Genomic DNA, 10,849 nt, shown 5'->3' with positions numbered 1-10,849 from the left:
TTTGCCAATCAACACCAACCCTCGCTGAGAAAACACATCATTAATATCAACATAAATCTTTGAATTCATACTCACATTTATTATGCATAAGTTCTGATCTCTGATTCCATACTCACATTCATAATTATTTTTAATAATAAAACTCGAGAATAAGGATGATTACCCGCCTATACAAGTAGCTTCCCCCCTACTCTAATACCAGTATTAGGGTACTCACCTTACTCGGTAAGCCCTCTGGGTTATGTATATAGACAAAGTCTCCAAGAATAGGGAAGATTACTCACCCATACAAGTTGCTTCCCTTTGCTTTGGCATCAAACCGAAAATACTAGGGCACTCGCCTTTCTCAGCAAGCACTTGGCAGAAAGTTTTACCTTTTCATGTATATAAATATATATACATATAATTTAATTATTATATCATTCATCTTATCAGATCACATTCCACATAAACATACTGTCCATATAGGACTCTCATCCATACAAAACAAATATCACCACATGGTCCACACAGGACTGGTCCACACATGACAAACATCATCACATGGTCCACATAGGACAATCGTCATCACATAGTCCACACAGGACAAACATCAGCATATGGTCTACACAGGACAATTTTCATCACAGATCACATCATAGCCCACACAGGCACTACTAACCACTAGTACAAATCCCCATGACCTACTCGTAGAATATTAGTAGAACAACCTCCTCAGGCCTGCCAACGTATATTATGATTACATCTAGGCAATATAACAAACTCCTCAAGCCTACCAATGTTATATTGTGATACACACGAATAACCACACAAAAATCCATACACAAAAATCACATTATTTATCACGCAGCATCTCAAGCAGCCAGTATTTTCAACAATCAATATTCACCATAAACTGTACTCACAGCTAACCAGTAGTTCACAAATCAACAGTAATTTTATCATTCTGTACTCACATCAGCTAGTTAAAATTATGAAAATTTTATTCTTGCCGCACAATTTATTTTCCATATATATATATATATATATATATATATATATATGACTCACTCAAAAAATGAGCAGCTCGGAAGCTATCCCAAGTATAGGAGTTTAGCCGTGTAATAATTAGCCCAAGGGCTAGATCATCTCCTTAGGGAATGCATTTTAATTCCAAACTCAGGTAATTCCAAAAGAGATTAAGAAAGAAAAATTTACTGAACATAGTTAAGCTTCAGTTTCCTGGGATTTTTGAGATTTTGTGACGAAATTAAAACAATGTGAAATTTAATTTATGAACCTAACACGCATTAAATTAACGACAAGAAAAGGAAAGAAGCACAATAAAATAGGTGGTAACAAAAATAACTGCGGAAAAATAATCCTACATCTAACCATTCAGACAGGGAATAAAACCTACGTTGAAATTTCGGGCAAAAGCCTTAAAACGAAAACTTTATTACACAAGTGAAACATTCAACCTTAAAATCTTCAATCAACCACTAATTCAACTAAAATTAAAATTTTAACACAATAAAAAACTTAACAAAACGTAAATTAAAAATTGAGCTTTAATAATAACCAGACAGAAGTTAAAAATTCCAAGACTTAAATTAAAACACAACTTAAATAAGTAAGATTAACTTAAACAATTATTTAAAGGAAAAGAGAGGATGAAAGAGAGAGAAAAGAAGAGAGATGGAGCAAAAATTTATCTAATAATAATATTCTTAAATTAAAGAACTAACTTAAACAAAAATTTAATCCCAACTTAGAATTGAAATAAACTAAATTCTTAATAAAAATTAATTCTACACTATTGAATTCAAAGAGAGAGAGAGAGAGTAAGCATGCTGCTGCTGCACACTTGCCCGAGCTTGCTGCTGCATGAAATAAAGAAAGAAAAAAAAAAACCTCTAAAACAATAATCTAGTTAATACCCTACATGCCTTCTTTGACTTTTCAAAACCAACACATAAATCACTACCCCCACTTTTTTTTACAATTCAGCCCCCAGCAATTGAACACCCCAGCCCAGTGCCTCTTTGCATGTGGCCCATTAATGTGGTCACATCACTCTTTTTCCTTTTTTTTTTTTCTTCTTTTCTTTTTTGTTTCCTAGTGCACAAACCCAATTTTGACCTTTTTACAATCTGTAACTCTCAAAATTTAAAACACAAAAATTGTAGATAATTTCCTTAGCTTTCCATAGCAATTTGAATCATCTCGATCGAAGTTTGAACAAGAAAGTTATGCACAGATTACGAAGTAGTATCAATTTTAGCTTCCAATAATTACCCTGCAATAAAAAAAAAAATGCAAAAATTCATAAATTACTCAATAAAACCTAAATATTATAAATAGATCACAATGTCAAAATATTGAGAATAATTAGGTATTTAATTAAAAATATAAGCCTCAATGCATGAATTAAAATACTTAATTACGCAAGTTAGTTGCATGATCACACTCCCCAACTAACGTTTTGCTAGTCTCTAGCAAATAACGTAAATGAATTCCAGGGCGGTGCCCATAAATACTAACTCCAACAAACATGAAACGACTGAACATGTGACCCAACCATACCATATCACATACAAGAATATAACCAAATTTCACACAAGCTCATCATAGACAATGCACGCAACTCCAAAGTAAGTCATTCATGCGAGTCTCATTATTATATAGCCGTTAATGACAGTATACTCACATGAAGTTAACTATCAATACAATTCAGAGTTAATGTAGTCATATAAATCTGAGTATAAACAAGTGAAATCTCGAGGTATGTGTAATGTGTATGACTCGTTACACCCAAGATACCAGTGGACACCTATAAAACGGTCGTTTTGACTCGGCCTAACTAGTATACCCTAAAAAACACTCAAAAGAATGGGTTTGCTTGTCATATGTAAGGAGTGTTGCGATCAAACATCCCACATATTGCAAGGAACAAACACTAAATGTATGAAGTGGACTAGTATGAAAAGGATCCAGCCTATCTGTGAGGTGTCAAGTCATTTACCCTACCATCTTCTCACCTACTCGCCATATCCAACCAAGGCCACCCTAGATCAACTTATTCACAAACTAGATGTGGATACATATGAAGCATTAAGCGGTTGAAGAGTCTTTATACATGGAGAACATGTGTCGTGTCCCTAACTTTTGTGGTATTTGTATGGAGCATGTATTAACCTTTCATTTCATGTGCATTTCTATTTTTATTATTCTTTCTTCTACTCATTCTTCAATTTCTGTCTTTTCATTGTCAATTGGGACAATCACTACACTTCTTTTATTGTCTTCATACCACTAACGAGAAGTAAGCTCGAATAGTAGTCCATGAACTAAGTCTATCTCTAGGGGTGGCTCAGCCTTCACATCTTGAGTAGGTTACAAGACCTAGGTTTCTATGTCCCCACTAGATGCCACCTCTAGGCTAGCAAGTCAAAAACAGAGACTAGTGTACAAAAAATCATCCAGAAGAAAAGAGAACTGAATTTCATGAACTCTGATTCAATGTTAACGCTCAAAAGGTTGATAAATAGCTCAAGGATACCTTACAAGGTGTCATAGTCACCATGAGTGTTCTCGCAGTGCTCACAAGGAACCATAAGTGCAATGAATCACGTGAATGTGTCTATTCAGCCTCATGAGATACCATGTAAATACTAGAGTTTATGTAACCAAATTAACACGAATGAACTACCAATCAACCTTCATGGAGTTACAAAGTCATATAAAGAGAAACTACCCATAAATGACTCGAGTGTGTAATTATTAGGTTATATGCAAGTATGTGAAGGGTATGCATCAGTGTTAATCGTGACATAATCATCTATCCTTAATACCCCTTCTTTATTTCTTTTTTTTTTAATTAATTAATACAAAAATCATCAAGTGGACATACACAGTGTCACATGTAAATTCTCACCCCCCCAACTAAAGTGGAACATTGTCCTCAATGTGAAAGCATAGGAGAAATAAAAAAGATGTACACGGGAGAAGTAGAGCGTACCTGGGTGGAGAAGTAATGGAAACGAAAAACTGAAACTGTAGAAAAATTTACCTAAAAATAAAGTAAAAATAAAGCAAGGTAAAAAAAAAATGAAAATAAGGGAAAGAAAAATATCACAGTCTGTCTGGCAGAGGCTCTAGAGGAATTTCATCTGGTGGGTGTAAGTCTATAAATTGAATCGGCGAGTCTCTAAATTTGAGTTGCCACAATGAATTCGTCTTGTTACCTACACAAAAGTTAGCCTCAAATAAATCAATACGTTCTAAGGTGCCAGAAAAAACATGTACAGACTGCCTTCCTTGTTTTAACAAGAAATGATCTTTATTTAGCATATTTTCTAGGAAATTTACTTCTTTAAGAACTGGTATTTAAGGAAAAGTTGTCAGAGAAGTTACCTTTGGTTCTTCAAAAACATCAACATTAGGATTTTTACTTGGTTCCTTGAAAATTAAACGTTCACCATTCTACTCGCCCTCTTTATTTGGTGTACCCATCACCGTACCATTGCGGGGATTTGTTTCAGCATTGCACTCCGTGACATTTAATCCAGTAGAGAATGATGGTTCCACGACTGTCAATCTTTGAGGGTAAGGTACCACAGGTTGGCACTCTTTACTGATCTCGGTATCCACGTTAACTAACTTCTTTAATTCTAGGCTCACTTCCTCTAATTTTTCTTTGACCTCATCTATCTCAGTTGTAACTTCAGGTGTTGGGACAACTGTTGGTTTGTCGATGGGTATCTCAAGTTGGGAAACTTCTTTTCCACTTCTCGAAGTAATAACGACCTCCGCTATCTTAAGAGAAACATTATGTATTTGTTGCTGTTGGTGCTGGTATTCTTGAGGATTAAACTTAAGTTCTACCGGAAATTCCCATTTTTCTAAGATACTCAACTACGTGCTCATCTCATTAATGGTGTCTTGCAATTCATTCATGGTCTGAGTATTAATTTGCTTATATTCCTGATGTGTATTAGCCACCTGTGCCATGCTATCCTCAAAAGATGTCATCGGTGAAATAGGAGCTTCATTAGGTTGAAATTCTGGAAGTGCATAGATCTAATAGATTTTCGGCGGCTGATACTGAGGTAGGGAAGCGTTTGGATAATATGTTGGCTCATATTTACCTCCACCACAGATTGCGCTGATAGGTTGTACTGCCATGGGTGCCTGATCGTATCGTGTATTCCATTGTTGGACACTTTCAGCTAAGTAATCAAAGAATGATAGTACCTGATCCAGTTCCTTGCTGAAGAGTTCTCCTTTGCACATAGTTTGGACAAATTGTTTGCAATCAAGAGTAAAAGCTGTATAGAAATAATTGACTAACCTCCATGATTCAAACCCGTGATGTGGACAAGTACTTAGCAGATCCTTGAACCTCTCCTAGCAAGCCCGAAAAGTCTTGTCACCCTTCTGCATAAACTGAATGATCTGTTCTTGCAAAAATTGAGTTCTCTGTGAGGGACAAAACTTATGTAGAAATTCATGCTCCATATCTACCCAATTAGAGATAAAGTGAGATCTTAAAGAATTAGATCACATCTTCGCCCTATCCTTCAAAGAGGCAAGAAATAAACGAAGTCCAGTAAATTCATCAATTCTAGCACGAGGGAAAAAAATATTGCAAGTCAACTCAAACTCCATCAGGTACTGATAAAGACACTCGGATTCCGTCCTGTAGAACTGAGGTATCAATCATGTCCTCCCATGCTACATCATGAAATTAAGTGCATCATTAGGTAAAGCAGTGTAAGATGGTGCAGTGGTGCATGTAGGCTACAAAAATTCCATAAGAGTGCATGCTGTAGGTGCAACCATATTTTCTTCAAAACTCCAAATTCCAAGAGTTCGATCATGTGGCCTCATAGAAAATTTTTTCTTCGAATTTAATTTATACAAATTATCCTACAATAATAGAGTACAAGTATCCGTAAATTATCGAATAAAATTCCAATTATTACAAATTGAGCTATTAGGCATTTAATTAATATTATAATCTTAAATGCACAATTTTAAATGCCTAATTACGAACTTTGACGCGTAATCACACCTCAACTAACGTTTTGCTAGTTTTTAGCAAATAACATGAATGAAATTCAGGGCGGTACCCACAAACACTAATTCCAACAAACATGAAATGCATGCACATGTTACGTAATCATACCATTTCATATACAAGAATATAACCAAATTACACATAAGCTTATTTATACAAGTTTCATCATTATGTAACTATTATGAACAATATACTCACATAAATAACCAACAATTACAATTCAGAGTTAATGTAGCCATATAAATTCGAGTCGAAATAGGCGAAATCTCAGGGCATGTGTAATGTGTATGACTCGTTACACCTAGGATACCAGTGGACACCAACAGAACGGTCGTTTTGACTCAGCCTAATTGGTATACCCTTAAAAACACTCAAAAAGGATGAGTTCACTCATCATATGTGAGGAGAAGTGTCATGATCAAACATCTCAAATATTACAAGGAACAAACGCTAAATACATGGAGTGGACTAGTTTGAAAAGGATGTAGCCTATTTATAAGGTGTTGGGTCTTTCACCCTAACATCTTCTCACCTACTTGCCATATCCAACCAAGACCACTCTAAATTAACTTATTCACAAACCAGACGTGAATACATCTGAGGCATTGGGTGATTGAAGAGTCTTCTTATATGGAGAACATGTGTCGTGTTCCTAACTTTTTGTAGTAGTTGTATGGAGCATGTATTAATCTTTCACTTCATTCTTGTGCATTTCTATTTCTCTTTTTTCTTTCTTCTGCTCATTTTTTAATTTCTTTCTTTTCATGGTCAATTAGGACAATCATTACACTTCTTTTATTGTCTTCATACCACCCATGTGAATTAAGCTCAAACAGTAATCCATGAACTAAGTCTATTTCTAGGGGTCGGTCAACCTTCACATCTTAAGTAGGCTACAAGACCTAGGTTTCTATCTCCCCATTAAATGTCTCCTTTAGGCTAGCAAGTCAAAAACCGAGATTGGTGTTCAAAGAGTATCCAGATAAAAAAAAAAGAAGGGGGAAGTTGAGTTTCATGAACTCTAAGCTAACGTCAAAAACTCAAAAGAACGATAAATGGCTCAACAGTACCTCACAAGGTGTCAAAGCCGCCATGTACGCTCTCTCAATACTCACAAAGAACCCTAAGTGCTACAAGTCACATGAATGTGTACTTTTAACCTCATAAGATACGATGTAAATACAAGAGTTTATATAGCGAGATTAACATGAATGAACTACCAGTCAACCTTCATGGAGTTACAATTCCTAGATTAGCCATATAAAAGAAACTACACATAAATAACCCACTATACAGCTTAAGTGTGTAACTCCTAGGTTATGTGCAAGTATGTGAAGGGTATAAGTCAGTGTTAATCATGGCATAATCATCCATTTTCATTAATCTTTCTTTTTTTTTTAAATAAAAAAAGAACTCAGCAAGTGGAAGTGCACAATGTCACATGCAAATTCTCACCCCCCAAACTAAAGTGGAATGTTGTCATCAATGTGAAAACATAAGGGAAATAGAAAAAATGTGCACGGGAGAAACAAGCTAATAGAAAAAAACACAAAAAATTGCTACCAACGAATGCAACATAAAAAGAAAAGAAAAATGCAAATAAAGAAACAAATAAAACAAAAATAAAAAGAGAAGTAGTAAGAGAGAAAGGTAAAAAAACTCCCCTAGGGTCTTGTAGAAGCAATACCTCTTCATTTGGATTGAAGAGAGTCATGAAAGGTTTGAGCTATTGTCTATCAACTATGAAGCTATTACCAATCGTTCGACCCATAATTTCTACTACGACATGGGAATGAACATGTTTAATGATGTACAGGCCACACCATTAGGACTTAAGTTTCCTAGGGAACAGATGTAATCTGGAGTCGTTGAGAAGAACTTGATTAAAAAAAGAGGTGTTTATCCTTGATTTTCCTGTCATGTAGTAGCTTCATTCGTTCCTTTGCTAAGCAAGCATTGTCATAGGCTTCCCTCCTAGATTCTTCAAGCTCACATACCTGCAACTTTCTCAAACCTTTGGCATCATCAAGTGAAAAGTTAATATGTTTTATAACTCATAATGCATGATGCTGAATCTCAATAGTTAAATGACATGCCTTACTGTAAACCAACCTATAAAGAGACAAACCTAAATTTGTCTTGAATGCAGTTTGGTAGACCTAGAGTGCATCAACTAGTTTCTCTAACCAGTCTTTTCGATTAGGAAAACCTGTCTTCTCAAGTATGATCTTGATCTCTACAAAGAACTTACGCTTATCCTGAGTTACCCTATGTTCTAGCTATGGGTTGGTGACAAGGTAGTTCACAATATTATCAAACCAAGGGGCGCGTGACATTTCGGTGATAGGATAGATGATGTCAGCATCTAACATTTTCAGCTTTTCTTTCTTTACCACCTCCATCATGGTTGGGTTTAGTCTCCATTACGCATCGTGAACTAGTATTGCATCTATCTCTATGGATTGCCCCTCTGATTTTGGAAACTCTCTAATCAAGGGAAATTTTTCATCAAATACCTCATGCTACTTGGGAGATTCAATCTTAAATGCACCATCAGAATCAAATGCCGATAATAGCTCTGAAATATCCAAGTCATCTACCACATCAACTGCATGTACCTTTAAATGATCACACCTAGTCAGCGCATTGTGAGCATTAAACACATTCATCTCCAATGTTATATTTCCGAACATGAGCTTAACTACTCCACTTCGACAATTAATGAAGGCATTAGAAGTAGCAAGGAATGGTCACCTAAGAATAACAGGGGCTTGATATATGGTCGGCAGGCTGCTGCATGTCCAAAACAGCAAAGTCCACTAGGTAGGTAAAATTTGTTAACTTGAACCAATACATCCTCAAAAACACCTCATGGAACTTTTACTGATCTGTTTGTCGAATGTAACATCATGGATGTTTTCTTTAGTTCACCTAAACCCAACTGCTCATATATCGAAAATGGGAGCAAGTTCACACCACTACCCAAATCAAGTAAAGCTCTGTTAATACGAGATTCACCAATCATGATAGAAATAGTGGGAGAACTAGGATCTCAGAGTTTCTGAGGAGTGTGACTCAACATCAATGCGCTGACTTGCTCAATCCAGAAAGCCTTCCTTTTTACATTCAGTTTTCTTTTCACTGTGCATAGATCCTTCAAAAATTTTGCATACGCAAGAACTTGCTGTATGACATCCAAAAGCGAGATATTGATCTTCACTTTCTTGAAGATTTCTTGAATCTCAGCGTGATACTTATTCTTTTGACCAAATGTCAACCTTTGAGGATAATGTACCATAAGTTGATACTCCTTAATAGTCTCATCCTCCTTATTACCTGACCTCTTTGAATCTGAGCTTGCTTGATATTATTTTTCTTTTGCTTCATTCATATCAGTTGCAACTTCAGGTGTTGGAGCAACTGTTTATTGATCAACGGGTATTTCAGGATGGGAAACTTCTTTTGCACTCCTCAAGGTAATGATAACCTTTGTTGACTCAAAGGAATCTCCTAAAACATTATGCACTGGTTGCTATTGTTGTCAATATACCTGAGGATTAGGCTGAGGATGTGCTAAAAATTTCCCTTTTTCTAAAGTATTCAACTGTATACTCATCTTATTAATAGTGCCTTGCAGCTTATTTATGGTCTGATTGTTATTCTGCATAAATTGTTGAAGAGTGTTTGCTATCTATGCCACGCCATCCTCAGAAGGTTTCTTTGATGGAATAGGAGCTAAATTAGGTTGAAATCCTGGAGGTGCGTAGTTTTGAGAGATTTGTTGCGGTAGATATTGCTGTTGAGGAGCTACAACTAAATGATATAGCGGTTGCGGAGGCGGTGCATAGGATTGAGGAAGTTGCTGAAACTGTGAGGAAGATGGACCAAACTGATCATTCCTCCATGAGAAGTTCGGGTGATTCCTCCATCCCAGATTATAAGTGTTTGAGAATGGCTGATTTTGAGATTTGTTCACCCAATTTGTTAATTGCATCCAATCAGATCTACTCTACTACCATACTGGTATAAACGGACAATCCTGAATTCTATGGTCAAGGGTCTCACAAATAGAACATTCCTCCGTTGATTTCATAGATTTCACTTTCTCTATTTCCATAACCTTTAGTTTCTTAGACAAAGCAGCAACAAGAGCCTATAGACTAGTTTACTCTTTGACCTCGTATTTACCTCCACCGCCGATTGCCCTGAGAGATTGTTCTACCATTGGTGCCCGATCATATTGTGTGTTCCATTATTGGGAACTTTTAGCTAAGTAATAAAAGCATGATAAAGTCTCATCCGGTTCCTTGCTGAAGAACTTCCCATTGCACATAGTCTGGACAAACTGTTTACATTCAGGGGTAAGAGCAGTATAGAAATAATTTACTAACCTCCAAGATTCAAATTCGTGATGTGGACATATATTCGTTAGATCCTTGAACCTCTCCCAACAAGCCTGGAAGGTCTCGTTACCTTTCTGCATAAACTGGCTGATATGCTCCTGCAAGTACTGGGTTCTCTGAAAAGGAAAGAATTTGTGTAAGAACTCACATTGCATTTCAACCCAGCTAGTAATAGAATTAGGTCTCAAAGAGTTAAACTAGATTTTCACCTTATCTTTCAAAGAAAAAGGAAATAATCGAAGCTTGATATACTCATCAGTTCCAGCCCTATTAATGAAAGTGGTACAAACCAACTCAAAATCTGTTAGATGCTGATATGGACTCTCAGAATCCATCCTGTGAAACTAGGGTATTACAGATAACATACCATGCTTAATTGTGAAGT

General features: G+C 36.1%; 1 non-coding gene across 1 annotated transcript; it reads left to right on the top strand.

The window, feature by feature from the left end:
• Positions 1 to 10,464: 10,464 nt before the first annotated feature.
• On the top strand, positions 10,465 to 10,570 carry LOC131161111 (small nucleolar RNA R71). The gene has a single exon (XR_009138270.1). It is a non-coding gene; the product is annotated as a small nucleolar RNA R71 (small nucleolar RNA).
• Positions 10,571 to 10,849: the final 279 nt, after the last annotated feature.

The sequence above is a fragment of the Malania oleifera genome, chromosome 7 (assembly GCF_029873635.1).
Source record: "Malania oleifera isolate guangnan ecotype guangnan chromosome 7, ASM2987363v1, whole genome shotgun sequence".
Taxonomy (NCBI): Eukaryota; Viridiplantae; Streptophyta; class Magnoliopsida; order Santalales; family Ximeniaceae; genus Malania; species Malania oleifera.
The sequence above is the reverse complement of the archived record's forward strand: the minus strand, read 5'-3'. Positions and strand labels throughout refer to the sequence as shown.